Source organism: Delphinapterus leucas, chromosome 8, assembly GCF_059928025.1.
Source record: "Delphinapterus leucas isolate spDelLeu-1000000601 "Yukka" chromosome 8, BTC_Dleu_Yukka2, whole genome shotgun sequence".
Lineage (NCBI taxonomy): Eukaryota > Metazoa > Chordata > Mammalia > Artiodactyla > Monodontidae > Delphinapterus > Delphinapterus leucas.
In genome coordinates this window covers 82,592,160-82,611,649 of record NC_143136.1, presented here as the reverse complement: position 1 = coordinate 82,611,649, position 19,490 = coordinate 82,592,160, and the positions used below count along the sequence as shown (strand labels likewise).

General features: G+C 42.8%; 1 pseudogene; it reads left to right on the top strand.

The window, feature by feature from the left end:
• The first annotated feature begins 500 nt into the window (after nucleotides 1-500).
• LOC111172938 (TBC1 domain family member 17-like) lies at nucleotides 501-2,492 on the top strand (annotated as a pseudogene).
• The last annotated feature ends 16,998 nt before the right edge of the window (nucleotides 2,493-19,490 follow it).

The window sequence follows — 19,490 nt, the reverse complement described above, 5'->3', positions numbered from 1 at the left end:
CACTAGGGAGACTTTCTTGTACCAATCAGTTTAGCTATTCAAAAGAGCATCCATGGACTTGGCTTTGTACATGCCCAGATCTGTGCCTTTGGAAATACACAGCCTACTACCTCCTGGAATACTCTGTTTGGCAGGATTGCTCAAGAGGCACAACCACATGGAAATCACCTCAGCAAGACCATCCAATCCACCAGGAGTGTGCTTTTCTTGTCTACCCACACTGAGCATCAGGATCTTAACTGTACCACTTAGGAGAGATGCATCAGGCTAAAGATTTCATGGAAACTACAAACGATTAACTACAACGATAGATTCCTTCCTGTGGAATAAAAACTATAGGCAGTGTTCTATACATTTAACCTAAGCAAAAATCATACAAAAGAAAACATAATGTGCATCTGACCCAGAACTACCTAACATAGTATACGGCCAGTCCTACTCATTCTACAAATATTTTTCCTTTACGTCAACTCCACTCATTAACAAATTGGTCAAGAGGCATGTACCTGCACACCAGGAAGCACCAAGACCCGGACTCCCTCGTGGACCGCGTCATCTGTGTTGTGGAGAAGGACAAATGACGTCCTCCTGCACTGGGCTCCTGTAGAGAGGCTGGATATTCCACTCAAATCCTCTTCTCCAAGAAGGACGCCAGTGGGTATGACTCCTGCACTTCTGACGAGGAACTGACCTTTGACCCCGGCTATAAACCCCACAGAGGGCAGTCATCAGCACAGGTCAGCTGCGGCCCGGCCACTCAGAGCCACGAGAGGTGCAGAGCCCAGCTTCCGCAGGGGCGCCCTGGTCTTCTTAGTGAGTAAGTCTGGGGGAGCTCAAGGCCATCTGCCGTTCAAAGTCCGGCCTCAGCTGGGCCTGCCTGGTCCTGGTCACGCAGACCACAGGCTCCCCGCCTGCCCTGCATGTCCACCGTGGGGCACCAGCGTCCTGCTCTGTGTCTTTAGCCGTCACCTGCTGTTGGCCACCTCTCCTCAGAACCGCCACCTCTACCTCGTCTCCCCCTATGCCTCCCCGGCCCTCTCCAACTCCTTCCATCACGTCCAGCTCTTTAACCAGGACCGTTCCCATGTGGTGTCTCGCTTCCTCCAGGATTCCTACCTTCAGCAGCTTCTCCAGCGTGACCACCTTCTTCAGGGGAGACCTGTAGCCACACCTGGACGGGGCCTCCAGCGACCCTCTTCCGGCCTCTGAATACGCGCCCCACCTGGGTTGCAGGTCACTTCCGGTGTGGAGCTGAGGCCGCGGCCGCTTGTGGAGCGGACGCCTCGGGTCACAGGGGAGGAGTGGGCCCACCGCGTGTGCCCCGAGGGCCTCCTGCAGCAGGTCCCTGAGCTGAGACCCCGGCTCTTCTCAGGAATGCGGAGCCAAGTACCCCCTCAGGGAGGGCTGGGCAGGGCCGGCTGGCAGTGCGGGGGGGCGGGGCGGTTTCCCCCAGGGTCTGAGCCCCAGCCTACTGCGCCAGCTGGGAGGGCTCTGCCAAGGATAGCAAGGCCCACGTGCGCAAGAAAACTGATGAGGATTTCCACCTGAAGCTGCCGTGGAAATCTGTGAGGCCTGGGCAAGGGCGGAGGAACTCACCGCCGCATGGATACCGCAGCCTCATGGCCAGAGACGAGAGCCGCTCTCATAGAACCAACAAATTCTTTGAGGGTCGCGAGAACCCAGGGCTGGGCCTGCTGAACGACATCCTCCTCCCCGACTGCCTGTACCATGACGAGCTCGGCTATGTCCAGGGCAGGAGTGACCTTCTCTTCCCGATCCGCTAGGGCTCTCAGGATGAGGTGGATGCCTTCCGCTGTTTTTGTGGCGTCACGGAGCTCGTGCAACGGAACTCTGAGGAGATAATGAAGCAGCAACTCCTGCTACTCCTGAAGGTGCTGGATCCGCCGCTCTGAGACTTCCCGGACTCCCCCGACTCTGGCTCTCTCTGCTTCTGCTTCCGGTGGCTGCTCCTCTGGGTCAAGAGGGAATGCCCCTTCCCGGAAGTCCTTCGGCCGTGGGAGGCGCTGTGGACAGGGCGCCCTGGCCCCAGTCTGCACCTGATGGTGGCCTGCGCCGTCCTAGACGTGGAGCGGGACACCTCATGCCTTCCGGCTTCGGCTCCAGCGAGATCCTCAAGCACACAGACTAGCTGACCACAAAGCTGAGCTTGGAGGACGTGCCGACACTGGCCGAGGCGCTCTACCCGCCGCCGACAACCTGCCCGGTGAGTCCCTGACCCCTCACGATAGCCCGCAGGCCCCATCAAACCTCTGACTTTTCGCTCCCTGACCCCCAACCCTCGGTAAGCTGCCCCACCACGTGCAGGAGGTCCCAGGTCTGGGCCGTCCTCGGAGCACCACAGGCTCTCGCTCCAGACTCCCCACTGCCGCTGTCCCGTACCCGTTCCCCACCAGCTCCGCCGCCCCGCAGGCGGACCAAACGGCAGCCCGGAGATCCTGCCGGAGGAGGGGGAGGAAGGTGCGAACTCCTAACCCTCCTGGGCCTGCTGAGCCATCATGTTGGCTTGGGCCTGGGTGGGGAGGCGTGGTGCCTCTAGTCCCCTCCGACCCCTCAGCAGGGTTGACGTCTGGCCATGTGGCCCTGATCCGGTCAGTAAGGTTTAAGAGGAGGCCGGGGGTGAGTGGTGGGGGTCGTGGAGACAGGGCTCCCTTACCTGCCTGAGTTTAGGGCTTTTGGAGGAGTAAGGATGGGGGCGTTAAGGTGCGACTGCCACTTAGTGGATGTGCGGGAACACATCCCGGTCATAACCGAGACGGAAGGGCCTGCAGAGCTGCTCACTCTTGGGACCCTGCCCACCAGATTGTTCTGTGAGAAAGAAAAACTCATGTTTAACGCCCACCCCTCCCCCCACCCAAAAAAAAAGGAAATTGGTGAAGACTTAGCCAAGCAGGGCTGAGAGAAATGTCTCTGCTCTAAAGTTACTGCCCAGGTCTCTCCTTACACTGTCCATCATACTCTGTGGGCGCCACACTATCCTTGTCATGCCTGTGTCATTTCCTCATGTAAGTTCCCTTATTTCTAATTCCAGGCAATTTTTACTCTTTGCTTTTGCCTTGCATAGGACATGGTTTAAGTATACAGTTTATAGCAATGGTATTTCTAAGAATGTTTGCTTCCTCCAGTATGTTTTACAGCGTTTCCACTCAGGAAAGACTTCTTTTTCAATGTGCATGGTCCTATAGTGCAGTTCTTGCCCATATGTCTGTGCTTCAGGTGACTCCCAGTCTTGCCTCCACGTGTGATCTCCATGAGACTATTGGAGAAATGTTTGTTTTGTGGGTTTTTTTTTTTTTTTTTTTTGGCCACATCAACCAGGGATAGAACCCATCCCCCCTGCAGCAGAAGCACAGAGTCTTTACTGGACTGCCAGGGAAGTACCATGTTCTGTGACTCCTCTTGTTGAAAAAAATATTTTTCAGAATAAGGTTTAAACAGAGGATGACTTGCCCTCCCTTAGCTCTGTTTGGAGGAAAATATACTGTCTTCCCCACCCACCCTTATGCCTTATTTCTAAAACAATAAACATTCTTATTGACTCTTATAAGACAGTTAACATATAATCTATCTCATCTCAGAAGAAAGAATATTAATTTCCAAACTGTGCTTTAGGTGTCTGGAACAAGACACAATAAAGGGCAAGCTAAGAAGAAATCATTCGTGATTCAACTGAATAATTTCCCCAAAAGGGAACTGGCTTCAGTCAGCGCTATCAGTAGCTTTTGCTCTATTCTCAGCCCCCAGGGCAATATTTAATGTGCTACATGGTAATAAGCTTCTGTGTGCTATTATCTGAAGAACTAAAAACCTAAAAGAATTCCATGAAGTTGTTAGTGTTGACCAAGAAGGAAGGAAACTCAGATGCCAACATTTGACCTAAAAATGTGCTAAACAAACTAACTAGAGAAACAAGAGACACTAACTTTATGTTTGTGGAACGTACAAAGAGAAGCTCATCCCTCAGCTCCTATGTTTCTTTTTTTAATCTAATTAATACTTTGCATTATAAATAGTTTTAAAATACCTTTGGTTATGCAGTGAAACAGTGAAGCCACTGGAAACTCATACAAACAATGCAATAGAAAAAGCAAAACCAAAAGAAACAACAAAAAAAAGAAAAATCAAAACAATTTAAAAACCTAAATCAGTTAGGATTCATCTGGATATAAGTAAAGGAAGTTGTTCAACTCAAAATGGGTAAAGTTAAAAATAAGGAGAGGGAGGGAAATTATTGGCTCACAAAATGCTAAAGTCCACAGAAAACTGAGCCAGGGGCTCCAGGGGTATTAGGCCTTAGTTTCTCTCCACCTGTTGGCTCTGCAAACCTCCTGGGTTGGCATCATTCTTAGGTAGACCCTGTCCTCATGGGGACCTTGTAGCTCAGGCTTACCTCAGCCTAGAGCTAGCAGTCACTGCACAGAGAAATTGTCTCTTCACTATAATTCTAAGAAGTGTCCCAGAATTGAGTGTCATTGTCCTGAACTAGGTTACATGCCCACCCTTGAACCAACCACATACCAAAGGGACATAATGTATTCGATCTGGAGTGGAGGAAGGTGCTACACTTGAGCCCCATCCTCATGGACTGAAGGAGCTGAGGAGGGAGGGTCCCCAGAGTAAAATCAAGGTGCCATTACTAGAAAAAGGTAAAAGGATGCCAGATAAGCTAAAGGTTGCCCAATCCAGCACTCAAATTAATTAAGTCCCCAACCTCAGCTTGTGAGATATTTGACAGGAATTTTTTAAAAGGGAAATTAAGTACAGTGATGCAAGTCACAATTCCAACTCTTGACTAATCAGCAAACACAGACATACATAAATATATTAGGACAGTGGCCCTTCCATTTTAACAACAAGAAAATATGTGAGTCACTCAGACGGAAACTAAAATCTGAATCTATTCAGAAACAATTGTTAACTCAGTTCTAAAGCCACAAGCATCCAAGCACATACACTCTCGTGTCAAAGAGGTCCTATTCCTCTTCACTTCAGTTTGCATCTTGTTGTGACATTACACCATATGGTGTGGGCAAAGTGCTCTTGTATGCAAAGTGAGTTCAGAGTAAATGAGCTAAAAATGTCTTACATACATAGTGGCTCTTGTTTCAACTTAACTGTGACTACTAGATTGCTGCAAACACCAAAATAATAGTGCTGCTAATGAGGAGATTTGTTCATAACTTACTACACTGTCAACTCTAATGTTCGACCATAATGGTTATTATTTATTGATATGTTGTGTGTATACAAAGCAGTGGCTGAGGCCAAAAGCAGCATCTTAACAGAACCCAAGCCTATTAGATTGTGAATAATCTCCTAAAGATAACCGTTAAAAAAAAAAAAATCTGCCCAAAGTCTCTGTTATTTGAGGCATCTTAATTGAAAAGACAGAGACCTAGATTTAAAGTCAGAACACCAGGATTGATCCTGTAAGAGACTGGAGTGACAACTCCCAGTGCTAGTGAGGGTGCAGACAAGCAGGCACTTCCAGACATCGTCAGTGGGAAAGTGTTTAACCCAGTCTTTTGGAGAGGAATCTGACACGATACATTAAAATTTTAAGAGCTCATATCCTTTGATTCAGCAGTTTTACTTCTGGGAATCAACCCTGTAAAAATTAAAGTACCAGTACATGAGGACATACATACAAGGATGTTTATTGCAATTGTATTTGTGATAGCAAAAACTTGAAACAACCTACTCATCCACAAGAATGGAATGGTTGAGTAGACTGATGCATCCATTTGGTCACAGGTTATAATGCGACTACAAAAGAACAAGTCAGATTTACATTTTAGCTTGGAGAGATGAATATTATGTACTATTAGGTGAGAAAAGCAAGTTGCAGGAGAACGGGACAGATAAATAATGATACATGAGGTAGACAGATAATGTACATCCATGTATATAAAGATATGTACACACATATAGTATGATCACAACTTTTGTATAAAAAAATAGAATAATAGGGTTTGGATTCAGGCTCTGAAATTTGAGAGATCTTTGAACTTCACTTTCTTCATGTGCAACATAAAGGCAATCTTTTTGTGAAAATCAAATGAGATGATGATGAAAATGATTTTTGAACTGTAAATAGCAATCAAATGCCATATAATAATATTACCATAATATAGTCTTATATGAGTCTAAAGTTCAGGTTCCACAAAGTCCTCCACAGGTAGTGTCAACTTGCAGAATTGTATTTGGCTTTATCCACACCAATATCAGCCGCTTCTTCTGGTCTCCAATTGTGTGTAACTGGATTCACAAGAGAGAAAACAAATGGGGAACTATATTAATACCTCTGCAGGTTACCCATGCAGTGCCAGGAAAACACTGCATATGTTCCCAGAGGAGCCACACAATCCATTCAGTACTTTCAGCCCTAACAATATCATTTTTTTCTAGATGGCTAGTTAGAGGACCACAGAAGATAATAGCCTTGCCGAAATATGGTTGTGTATGAGAAGTGTTTTCACTTTTTAGAATTAATGTATTCTCTCCGCATATATGCTTTATAAATAGTTTTAATCATATAACAGATATAATTTTATATCCTGACTCTGGGGCCAGGTGACTCTACTTCTTTCTAGTTGTGTAATCTTGGAAAATTACTTAGCCTCTCTCTATCTCGGTTCTGTCATTTGCAAAATGGGAGTGATACTACTACTACCACTTCAGACTGTTGTGATGATTAAATGAGTTAAAACTTTTTTTTTTTAATTGGAGTATAATTGCTTTACAATGGTGTGTTAGTTTCTGCTTTATAACAAAGTGAATCAGTTATACATATATATATGTTACCATATCTCTTCCCTCTTGGGTCTGCCTCCCTCCCACCCTCCCTATCCCACCCGTCTAGGTGGTCACAAAGCACCAGGCTGATCTCCCTGTGCTATGCGGCTGCTGCCCACTAGCTATCTACTTTACATTTGGTAGTGTATATATGTCCATGCCACTCTCTCACTTTGTCACAGCTTACCCTTCCCCCTCCCCATATCCTCAAGTCCATTCTCTAGTAGGTCTGTGTCTTTATTCCCGTCTTACCTCTAGGTTCTTCATGACTTTTTTTTTTCTTAGATTCCATAAATATGTGTTAGCATATGGTATTTGTTTTTCTCTTTCTGACTTACTTCACTCTGTATGACAGACTCTAGGTCCATCCACCTCACTACAAATAACTCAATTTCTTTTCTTTTGATGGCTGAGTAATATTCCATTGTGTATATGTGCCACGTCTTCTTTATCCATTCATCTGATGATGGACACTTAGGTTGCTTCCTTGTCCTGGCTATTGTAAATAGAGCTGCAAAGAACATTTTGGTACAGGACTCTTTTTGAATTATGGTTTTCTCAGGGTATATGCCCAGTAGTGGGATTGCTGGGTCATGTGGTAGTTCTATTTGTAGGTTTTAAAAGAACCTCCATACTGTTCTCCATAGTGGCTGTACCAATTCACATTCCCACTGGCAGTGCAAGAGTGTTCCCTTTTCTGCACACCCTCTCCAGCATTTATTGTTTCTAGATTTTTTGATGATGGCCATTCTGACTGGTGTGAGATGATATCTCATTGTAGTTTTGATTTGCATTTCTCTAATGATTAATGATGTTGAGCATTCTTTCATGTGTTTGTTGGCAATCTGTATATCTTCTTTGGAGAAATGTCTATTTAGGCCTTCTGCCCATTTTTGGATTGGGTTGTTTGTTTTTTTCTTATTGAGCTGCATGAGCTGCTTGTAAATTTTGGAGGTTAATCCTTTTCCGTTGCTTCATTTGCAAATATTTTCTCCCATTCTGAAGGTTGTCTTTTGGTTTTGTTTACAGTTTCCTTTGCTGTGCAAAAGGTTTTAAGTTTCATTAGGTCCCATTTGTTAATTTTTGTTATTATTTCCATTTCTCTAGGAGGTGGGTCAAAAAGAATCTTGCTGTGATTTATGTCATAGAGTGTTCTGCCTATGTTTTCCTCTAAGAGTTTGATAGTTTCTGGCCTTACATTTAGGTCTTTAATCCATTTTGAGCTTATTTTTGTGTATGGTGTTAAGGAGTGATCTAATCTTATACTTTTACATGTACCTGTACAGTTTTCCCAGCACCACTTATTGAAGAGGCTGTCCTTTCTCCACTGTACATTCTTGCCTCCTTTATCAGAGATAAGGTGACCATATGTGCATGGGTTTATCTCTGGGCTTTCTATCCTATTCCATTGATCTATATTTCTGTTTCTGTGCCAGTACCATACTGTCTTGATTACTGTAGCTTTGTAGTATAGTCTGAAGTCAGGGAGCCTGATTCCTCCAGCTCCATTTTTTGTTCTCAAGATTGCTTTGGCTATTCAGGGTCTTTTCTGTTTCTATACAAATTGTGAAATTTTTTGTTCTAGTTCTGTGAAAAATGCCAGTGGTAGTTTGATAGGGATTGCATTGAATCTGTAGATTGCTTAGAGTCATTTTCATAAAGTTGATTCTTCCAATCCAAGAACATGGCACATCTCTCCATATATTTCTATCATCTTTAATTTCCTTCATCAGTGTCTTATAGTTTTCTGCATACAGGTCTTTTGTCTCCTTAGGTAGGTTTATTCCTAGATATTTTATTCTTTTTGTTGCAATGGTAAATGGGAGTGTTTTCTTGATTTCACTTTCAGATTTCTCATCATGACTGTATAGGAATGCCAGAGATTTCTGTGCATTAATTTTGTATCCTGCTGCTTTACCAAATTCATTGATTCGATCTAGTACTATTCTGGTAGCATCTTTAGGATTCTCTATGTATGGTATCGTGTCATCTGCAAACAGTGACAGCTTTATTTCTTCTTATCCAATTTGGATTCCTTTTATATCCTTTTCTTCTCTGATTGCTGTGGCTAAAGCTTCCAAAACCATGTTGAATAAGAGTGGTGAGAGTGGGCAACCTTGTCTTGTTCCTGATCTTAGTGGGAATGTTTTCTGTTTTTCACCATTGAGGACGATGTTGGCTGTGGGTTTGTCATACATGGCCTTTATTATGATGAGGAAAGTTCCCTCTATGCCTACATTCTGGAGGGTGTTTATCATAAACAGGTGTTGAATTTTGTTGAAATCTTTCTCTGCATCTACTGAGATGACCATATTGTTTTTCTCCTTCAATTTGTTAATATGGTGTATCACATTGATTGATTTGTGTACATTGAAGAATCCTTGCATTCCTGGAATAAACCCCACTTGATCATGGTGTATCATCCTTTTAATGTGCTGTTGGATTCTGTTTGCTAGTATTTTGTTGAGGATTTTTGCATCTATGTTCATCAGTGATATTGGCCTGTAGTTTTCTTTCTTTGTGACATCCTTGTCTGGTTTTGGTATCAGGGTGATGTTGGCCTTGTAGAATGAGTATGGGAGTGTTCCTCCCTCTGCTATATTTTGGAAGAGTTTGAGAAGGATAGGTGTTAGCTCTTCTCTAAATGTTTCATAGAATTCGCCTGTGAAGCCATCTGGTCCTGGGCTTTTGTTTGTTGGAAGATTTTTAATCAGAGTTTCAATTTCAGTGCTTGTGATTGGTCTGTTCATATTTTCTATTTCTTCCTGATTCAGTCTTGGCAGGTTGTGCATTTCTAAGAATTTGTCCATTTCTTCCAGGTTGTCCATTTTATTGGCATAGAGTTGCTTGTAGTAATCTCTCAGGATCTTTTGTATTTCTGCAGTGTCAGCTGTTACTTCTCCTTTTTCATTTCTAATTCTATTGATTTCAGTCTGCTCCCTTTTTTTCTTTATGAGTCTGGCTAATGGTTTATCAATTTTGTTTATCTTCTCAAAGAACCAGCTTTTAGTTTTATTGACCTTTGCTATCGCTTCCTTCATTTCTTTTTCATTTATTTCTGATCTGATCTTTATGATTTCTTTCCTCTGCTAACTTCGGGGTTTTTTTGTTCTTCTTTCTCTAATTGCTTTAGGTGCTAGGTTATGTTGTTTATTCGAGATGTTTCCTGTTTCTTAAGGTAAGATTGTATTGCTATAAACTTCCCTCTTAGAACTGCTTTTGCTGCATCCCATAGGTTTTGGGTCGTCGTGTCTCCATTGTCATTTGTTTCTAGGTATTTTTTGATTTCCTCTTTGATTTCTTCTGTGATCACTTCGTTGTTAGGTAGTGTATTGTTTAGCCTCCATGTGTTTGTATTTTTTACAGATCTTTTCCTGTAATTGATATCTAGTCTCATAGTGTTGTGGTCAGAAAAGATACTTGATACAATTTCAATTTTCTTAAATTTACCACAGCTTGATTTGTGACCCAGGATATGATCTATCCTGGAGAATGTGCCATGAGCACTTGAGAAAAATGAGTATTCTGTTGTTTTTGGATGGAATGTCCTATAAATATCAATTAAGTCCATCATGTTTAATGTATCATTTAAAGCTTGTGTTTCCTTATTTATTTTCATTTTGGATGATCTGTCCATTGGTGAAAGTGGGGTGTGAAAGTCCCCTACTATGAATGTGTTACTGTCGATTTCCCCTTTTATGGCTGTTAGTATTTGCCTTATGTATTGAGGTGCTCCTATGTTGGGTGCATAAATATTTACAATTGTTATATCTTCTTCTTGGATCGATCCCTTGATCATTATGTAGTGTCCTTCTTTGCCTCTTGTAATAGTCTTTATTTTTAAGTCTATTTTACCTCATATGAGAATTGCTACTCCAGCTTTCTTTTGGTTTCCATTTGCATGGAATATCTTTTTCCATCCCCTCACTTTCAGTCTGTATGTGTCTCTAGGTCTGAAATGGGTCTCTTGTAGACAGCATATATATGGGTCTTGTTTTTGTATCCATTCAGCCAGTCTGTGTCTTTTGGTGGGAGCATTTAATCCATTTACATCTAAGGTAATTATTGATATGTATGTTCCTATTCCCATTTTCTTAATTGTTTTGGGTTTGTTATTGTAGGTCTTTTCCTTCTCTTGTGTTTCTTGCCTAGAGAAGTTCCTTTAGCATTTGTTGTAAAGCTGGTTTGGTGGTGAACTCTCAGCTTTTGCTTGTCTGTAAAGGTTTTAATTTCTCCATCAAATCTGAATGAGATCCTTGCTGGGTAGAGTAATCTTGGTTGTAGGTTTTTCCCCTTCATCACTTTAAATATGTCCTGCCAGTCCCTCTGGCTTGCAGAGTTTCTGCTGAAAGATCAGCTGTTAACCTTATGGGGATTCCCTTGTGTGTTATTTGTTGTTTTCTCCTTGCTGCTTTAATATGTTTTCTTTGTATTTAATTTTTGACAGTTTGATTAATATGTGTCTTGGCGTGTTTCTCCTTGGATTTATCCTGTATGGGACTCTCTGTGCTTCCTGGACTTGATTAACTATTTCCTTTCCCATATTAGGGAAGTTTTCAACTATAATCTCTTCAAATATTTTCTCAGTCCCTTTCTTTTTCTCTTCTTCTCGAACCCCTGTAATTCAAATGTTGGTGCGTTTAATGTTGTCCCAGAGGTCTCTGAGACTGTCCTCAGTTCTTTTCATTCTTTTTTCTTTATTCTGCTCTGCAGTAGTTATTTCCACTATTTTATCTTCCAGGTCACTTATCCGTTCTTCTGCCTCAGTTATTCTGCTACTGATCCCATCTAGAGTATTTTTAATTTCATTTATTGTGTTGTTCATCACTGCTTGTTTTATCTTTAGTTCTTCTAGGTCCTTGTTAAATGTTTCTTGCATTTTCTCTATTCTATTTCCAAGATTTTGGATCATCTTTACCGTCATTATTCTGAATTCTTTTTCAGGTAGACTGCCTATTTCCTCTTCATTTGTTAGGTCTGGTGGGTTTTTATCTTGCTCCTTCATCTGCTGTGTGTTTTTCAGCCTTCTCATTTTGCTTATCTTACTGGGTTTGGGGTCTCCTTTTTGCAGCCTGCAGGTTCATAGTTCCTGTTGTTTTTGGTGTCTGTCCCCAGTGGCTAAAGTTGGTTCAGTGGGTTGTGTAGGCTTCCTGGTGGAAGGGACTAGTGCCTGTGTTCTGGTGGATGAGGTAGGATCTTGTCTTTCTGTTGGGCAGGTCCACGTCTGGTGGTGTGTATTGGGGTGTCCTTGGACTTATTTTGATTTTAGGCAGCCTCTCTGCTAATGGGTGGGGTTGTGTTCCTGTCTTGCTAGTTGTTTGGCATAGGGTGTCCAGCACTGTATCTCACTGGTCTTTGAGTGAAGCTGGGTGTTGGTGTTGAGGTGGAGATCTCTGGGAGATTTTCACTGTTTGATATTACGTGGAGCTGGGAGGTCTCTTGTGGACCAGTGTCCTGAAGTTGGCTCTCCCTCCTCAGAGGCACAGCACTGACTCCTGGCTGTAGCACCAAGAGCCTTTCATCCACACGGCTCAGAATGAAAGGGAGAAAACGTAGAAAGAAAGAAAGAGGATAAAATAAAATAAAGTAAGGTAAAATAAAGTAAAGTTATTAAAGTAAAAATATAATTATTAAGAAAAAATAATTTTTTAAGTAAAAAAAAAAAACAAAACAAAATGGACAGATAGAACCCTAGGACGAATGGTGAAAGCAAAGCTATACAGACAGAATCTCACACAGAAGCATACACATACACACTCACAAAAAGAGGAAAAGGGGAAAAAATAATAAATCTTGCTCTCAAAGTCCACCTCCTCAATTTGGGATGATTCGTTGTCTATTCATGTATTCCACAGATGCAGGGTACATCAAGTTGATTGTGGAGATTTAATCCGCTGCTCCTGAGGCTTCTGGGAGAAATATCCCTTTCTCTTCTTTGTTCGCACAGCTCCCGGGCTTCAGCTTTGGATTTGGCCCCACCTCTGCATGTATGTCGCCTGAGGGCGTCTGTTCTTCTCTCAGACAGGACGGGGTTAAAGGAGCCGCTGATTCAGGGGTTCCGGCTCACTCAAGCTGGGAGGAGGGAGGGGTACGGAGTGCGGGGCGAGCCTGGCGGCAGAGGCCGGCAGGACATTGCACCAGCCTGTGGCGCACTGTGCGTTCTCCCTGGGAAGTTGTCCCTGGATCCCGGGACCCTGGCAGTGGCGGGCTGCACAGCTCCCCGGAAGGGAGGTGTGGAGAGTGACCTGTGCTCGCACACAGGCTTCTTGGTGGCGGCAGCAGCAGCCTTAGCGTCTCATGCCCGTCTCTGGGGTCTGCGCTGTTAGCCGCGGCTCGCGCCCGTCTCTAGAGCTCCTTTAAGCAGCGCTCTTAATCCCCTCTCCTCTGGCACCAGGAAACAAAGAGGGAAGAAAAAGTCTCTTGCCTCTTCGGCAGGTACAGACTTTTTCCCGGACTCCCTCCCGGCTGGCCATGGTGCGCTAACCCCTTTAGGGTGTGTTCACGCCGCCAGTCCTCTCCCTGCGGTCCGATGGAAGCCCGAGCCTCAGCTCCCAGCCCCCAGCCCGACCCGGCAGGTGAGCAGACAAGCCTCTCGGGCTGGTTAGTGCTGGTCGGGACCGATCCTCTGTGTGGGAATCTCTCTGCTTTGCCCTGCACACCCCTGTTGCTGTGCTCTCCTTCGCGGCTCCGAAGCTTTCCCACTCAGCCACCCGCAGTCTCTGCCCGAGAAGGGGCTTCCAGTGTGTGGAAACCTTTCCTCCTTCACGGCTCCCTCCCACTGGTGCAGGTCCCGTCCCTATTCTTTTGTCTCTGTTTTTTCTTTTGCCCTACCCAGGTACGTGGGGAGTTTCTTGCCTTTTGGGAGGTCTGAGGTCTTCTGCCAGCGTTCAGTAGGTGTTCTGTAGGAGTTGTTCCACATGTAGATGTATTTCTGATGTATCTGTGGGGAGGAAGGTGATCTCTGCGTCTTACTCTTCCGCCATCTTCCGAGTTAAAACTTTTAAAGGACTTAAAATGAGATATTACCTAATAGGTGCAAAATAAATGTTAGTTATTATTATCCTAAATGTTCCATTAATCGTAAGTTTCTGTGCTTTTTACATATTCATTATATAGTCTTCATAACCATCATTTTATTGATGTTTAATAGAACATAAATAGCATGCTCTACAAAATGTCTCTATAAATGTCATTTATTTGTACATTATTCTGTTTGCTTCTTGTTTTTCAAAATGTTTTCTATTGTACATTAACTTTTTCCATATTCTGGATTATTCCCATAAGATAGACCCCTAGCCCGAAAGAGTTTAGAGGAAGAAAGAATATAGAAATCTTTGGGTATTTTGATATATATTGAAAGTAGGACTTTAGGTTATGAATATATTTTTACTGAGTCCTTTCTGATCTCCCTTCAGAACTTGACATGATTTTCTTCATCCAACCATTCAACACCTGCTGATGTGTTTATCAAGGTTCATTTAAGAAAGGTCATTATAGGAAATGACCCTATTAAAATTCATATATATATAAAAGTATTTGAGTTTCAGATCTTTAAAACATAGTTTCCTAAGTATAATCACATCATGTTAGAATTTTGCTGCCAGTAAGGAAACTTTGAACTCAAAAAAAAAAAGGAAAGCCCACTTAATGACATTTTTAGCACATAAAATTCCCCCTCTGAATCATGCACTCACAAACCATGCACCCCTAAACATTTAGCTCCTCCTGACTCATTCTGAAACACTCTGACAACTTCTCCATTGAAATTCAAAATGTCCCAATATGGTAGCATCCTCTTTTCCTCTAATTAATTAGTTCCCTTTCCCACTGGCAAAATGCAAGAGTGATAATTTCTGTATTTACAGATTGTGGAATGAAGCACACGCCTGGAATCTTCCACTGCCCACTCCTCTAAGCATTCCCATCTTCCAGGCATGCCTGTCTCAATCCTAATACTGGATTTTCATTGTCCTCCTTCCCTGCCACCCCACCAGCACTGCCAATAGGTGACATCTTATCCTTCAAAATCCCGGATGTTCTTAAACCCCATTTCCATCTGTGGATGCTATAATTTCTGTGCCCTCTCTGCACAGTTTGCATAAGGAGACACACTGTCCTCACTAATTTATGTGGATTGATCTAGGCTTCCAAGACACAGTTAGCTCTCCCATGACAATCTGCTCACTTTCCTCTTCTACCAATACACTCTGAGTGTTCCATCTTGTATAGGGGGTCTCTCTACATGGAGAGCTCCCATCATGCCAGAGAAAAATTGAATCCATTGTGTTTGCTCTCAATAGCCCCTTTCCCTTATTGCTAATTATTACAGTACCCAAGAAATAAACATGAAACTCATTCCTCAGGTATTTTTCTATTCTGTTGCTACAACTCACACTGGGCTGCTGGTCTGGCAAGCTTTCAAGTTCCTTTGCCACCAATTATTGAATTAATTAATTTTCCAGCAAGCTCACTCTTTGTTCTGTGTAGCACATAAGTGGCACTCAGGGATGGCAAGTTTATACTAAGAAAGCAAGACAAGTACTAATTTAAGTCACTATGAGAAGCACTTAAAACCCCACACCTTCCTAGTAGACCCTTACTGACCATTATCAACCTCCCAAGTGGGACCAAGTGAATGACTTCAGAGACCTGAAAATTTCACCTAAGTGGCCTTGCATGAACCCAGACTAAATTTGAAATTAAAGTCATTCTTTGAAACCCCACTGGAAATTCTAGCAATGTGGCTAGGGAGGTGCTACTGGTTGGCAAAATGGCAAGTCATTTATCTATCTTCTCTGCCCTTGTTTCCTCACACATGAAATGAGGAACACTGATTTGCTTCACAGGAAGGCTACATGCATTTAATTAATTAACAACACAAATCAAAAATAAAAACTGTGGAAAACCTTTGCTCAGCCCCTAAACTTGGTAAATCTGCCAATAGCATTCATTGTTTAGTTGATCTAACCTAGGTCTTTCCTTAAGTTGTGGCTCTGGTCTGGCCCATAAGTACGTTTTTGTCTACATTTATAGAAATTTATAGGCACACATGTGAGTTTTGGTTTCCTATTTTAATGTTTTCTTTTCACTGCTGCAATTGTTGAGGTCTTATGTTTTCTTCATCAAATGCTCACTGAGCTCCCCATTTACTACAGAAAACACTAGGCAGACATGCCAAAAAATTGCATGTCCGACTAGCGTATATCTAGCCAAATGAGCCCACATCAAACTCAGTTTTCCTTTCCTTACTCCAAAGTACCTTCTGTGACTAGACAAAAGGTGATGGAAACTTCATCCTAGAACATCAAACCCTGCCAGGCACATTTCCATCTGTCCTGTTGAAGATTGCCAAAAACAGTTTTTTAGGGTTTTTTTTTTCCCTTAGTCAATCAAAAATTCTCTCAGGCATAAGTTATTTTAGGACTAGGAAATGTGTTAGTTCCTACCCTGACTGACTTCTTGGACTTTGGAGGACATACCTGACCAAAATAGGGGGCAGAAAAACAACCGATGTACAGAAGTGGTACCTTCAGAATCTGTTTACTTCCTTCTTTTAGCTACAATAAAACACCCAAAGACATTCAGCCTAAGTGATGAAGAATCATGTCTGTAAGGAGAGAGAGGAAATCAGATGTCTTAGATCCTAAAGAGGTAGGAAGCTTTACAGCTAGAGCCTAGAGCCAAGAAGGTTAGAAGAGAAATGATATTAATGCCAAGGAGGGAAGGTCAAGGCCAAGGACTTGGGGTTGAATGATCAATGGCTGGTTGTCCAAGACAAAAAGTAGGCTGCCCATTTTGACACTGGGACAAGGAAAAGTCTTACTGATAAACAGGGGCAGAGATAGGAAACATTCATGTTAAATGTGTTTATTCTCTTCTCTAGAGAAGACCAAATTGTTAAAGGGGAAAGGTTTCTTAATACCTCTCCCTGAACTGACGCTGTATCAGTTTGCTAATTTGTGCCAAATTAACAGTCATCTCTCATCAGTCAACTTTAATTGATTCTCAGGACCACCAAGTATTCCCAAGACCAGTTCCCGCCCTGGTTTAGGCTTTATCGCTTAAGAGGGGGAAGTGTAAGCTGGGACGAAGTGAGAGAGTGGCATGGACATATATACACTACCCAATGTAAAATAGATAGCTAGTGGGAAGCAGCTGCATAGCACAGGGAGATCAGCTCAGTGCTTTGTGACCACCTAGAGGGGTGGGATAGGGAGGGTGGGAGGGAGACGCAAGAGGGAGGAAATTTGGGGATATATGTATATGTATATGTATAGTTGATTCACTTTGTTATACAGCAGCAACTAACACAACATTCTAAAGCAATTATACTCCAATAAAGATGTTAAAGAAAAAAAAAAAACTGTTCTATGAGTCTTTTTTCATGTTTTTCCTAAATAGCCACAGCAGGATTATGCCTGAACATTGTAGTTTCTAGATGCACAGAGATGTTAGTGAGTCTTTATTAAGAAAGCATAGTTTTGATCACCATGCTACACATTATAAGAATTTTTTTTAATGAGGTTCTTCCTTCCACTAATAAAATTTGATTTTTAATTGAAAAGTCTGTACTCCCACAACTATAATAGCACTGAACAAATGCATTAACAAAGTGATTTATAGTCAAATGTAAGTCAAGATAGTACTGATAAAGCAGAATCCAGAGTTCTTGAATGAGCACCCTCTAACCACAAGACCAGGAAATGAGGTCAGACCTAACTGGGGAAAGTGACCACCCCAGCTGCCTTCCTTTTTTACTTCCCACTCACTCTTTAACCCTCTGGCATCTGTCTTCCCTCCACCACATGCTGGCTATATGGAAGTTGGTGGTTCCCAAATTTAGTGTGCATCAGAATTACCTGGAGAGCTTGTTAAAACACAGATTGCTGGGCTCCACCCCCAGTGTATCTGATTCAGTAGATCTGGAATAGGGCCCAAGAATTTGCATTTCCAACAAATTCCCAGGTTCTGCTGCTGCTGCTGACCTGGGAACCTCATTTTTTTTTTTTTTTATTACCGGTACACGGGCCTCTCACCATTGTGGCCTCTCCCATTGAGGAGCACAGGCTCCGGACGTGCAGGCCCAGCGGCCATGGCCCATGGGCCCAGCCGCTCCGTGGCATGTGGGATCCTCCCATACCGGGGCACGAACCCGTGTCCCCTGCATCGGCAGGCGGACTCTCAACCACTGCGCCACCAGGGAAGCCCCAGGGAACCTCATTTTGAGAGCCACTGATCTATGGAAACTGCGGTGTAACCTTGACCCAATCTATTTTCTGAAAATGAGAATACCTACTACCTCTTCCTCAGAGAATTACTGAGAAGACCTGAAACTTGTAAATGAAATGAATCACTGTGAAAGAACTTTATAAACTAAGCAGATACAGTACTGGTGATCTTCAGTATGGACCTAATTGTCTCTCTGTTGTATTTGATCACAAGGAACACTTTCTTCTTGAAGCTCTGGTCTCTGTCCCACTGTTCTTTTCTGTCTCCTTTATCATTCCTCTTTCTCCTTTATTCCCTGCTCTTCTCTCTACGTACTTTCTCTCTACATATCCATCTAGTCTCACTGGCTCAAAAATCGCTTATAAAAAAAATCTAACTTATCCTGTTCTGGTCATAACTTCTCTAAGATTAAATATATATATATATCATATTTTACCCTCTCCCATATCTAACTCTTCTTTCCAGATACCAACAGTCTTAAATGCTTCCTATTACAGCCTTTAATGTCATCTGCCATATTGCCTCCCTTCCTCTACAATCCCAATGCTGCCACTCTTGTTGGCCTCTGTCCCACAGGCCTCCCACCTGGCCTCTCTACTTCCATAGCCTCCCTGCTCCCTAAATGCTCCCTCTTGTGAAGCTATTTTCATCAAGCCCCTTCCTCTCAAATCCACTCTGGCTCTCCATGGCCTAAATAATAAACTCCCAAAGCTAACTCAAATATTAGCGTCTTTGAAATCTGCCCTCACTTTTGAGCAGAAGCTGGATGGGTGTCTGGATAGTAGAATCTGGATAGTAGAACAGATTCCTGTACTGAATGATCTTCCCTTACCACTCTCCAATTAGGTATTTACAATCTTTAGTACTGCTATTTCTCTAATAAAGCCATGGCTACAATCAATCCATCCTACTAACTTTTCATACCAAAATACCATCTTAAGTATTACAAATGTGCCTTTGCCAGTGATGTTACCTCACCTTTCTGCCCACACAAATTAATTGAGGTCAAAGTTAATGCCTTTTCTACTGGTGCTTGTAACTCCATACATTCTAAAGCACTTTGTACTTAAAGTCTTCCCCTTCTTTCTCCGCTTCTTTTCCTTCTCCTCCTTCTCCTTCCTCCTCCTTCCTCCCTCCTTCTCTCTCTCCCTCTTTCCTTCTCTCCCCTGAGTCATGCCCATCACTATACAACATGCTTTAGAACCTCTTATCCTTAAAAAAAAATAACTCCATTGACCCACTTGCACCATCATCTACTTTACTGTCAATCAGACCATTTCTTTGCTTGTTTCTACAACTTCTCTATACACAGCTTCTCTTTTTTTTCACTTCACATTCATTCCTTCTTCAACCCTTTGCAATCTAGCTTCCAACTCCACTGAATTTGCTCTTTTCAATTTAACTAAGAACCACCTCTGTGCCAAAGTCAATGAAATTGTCTGTCTTCT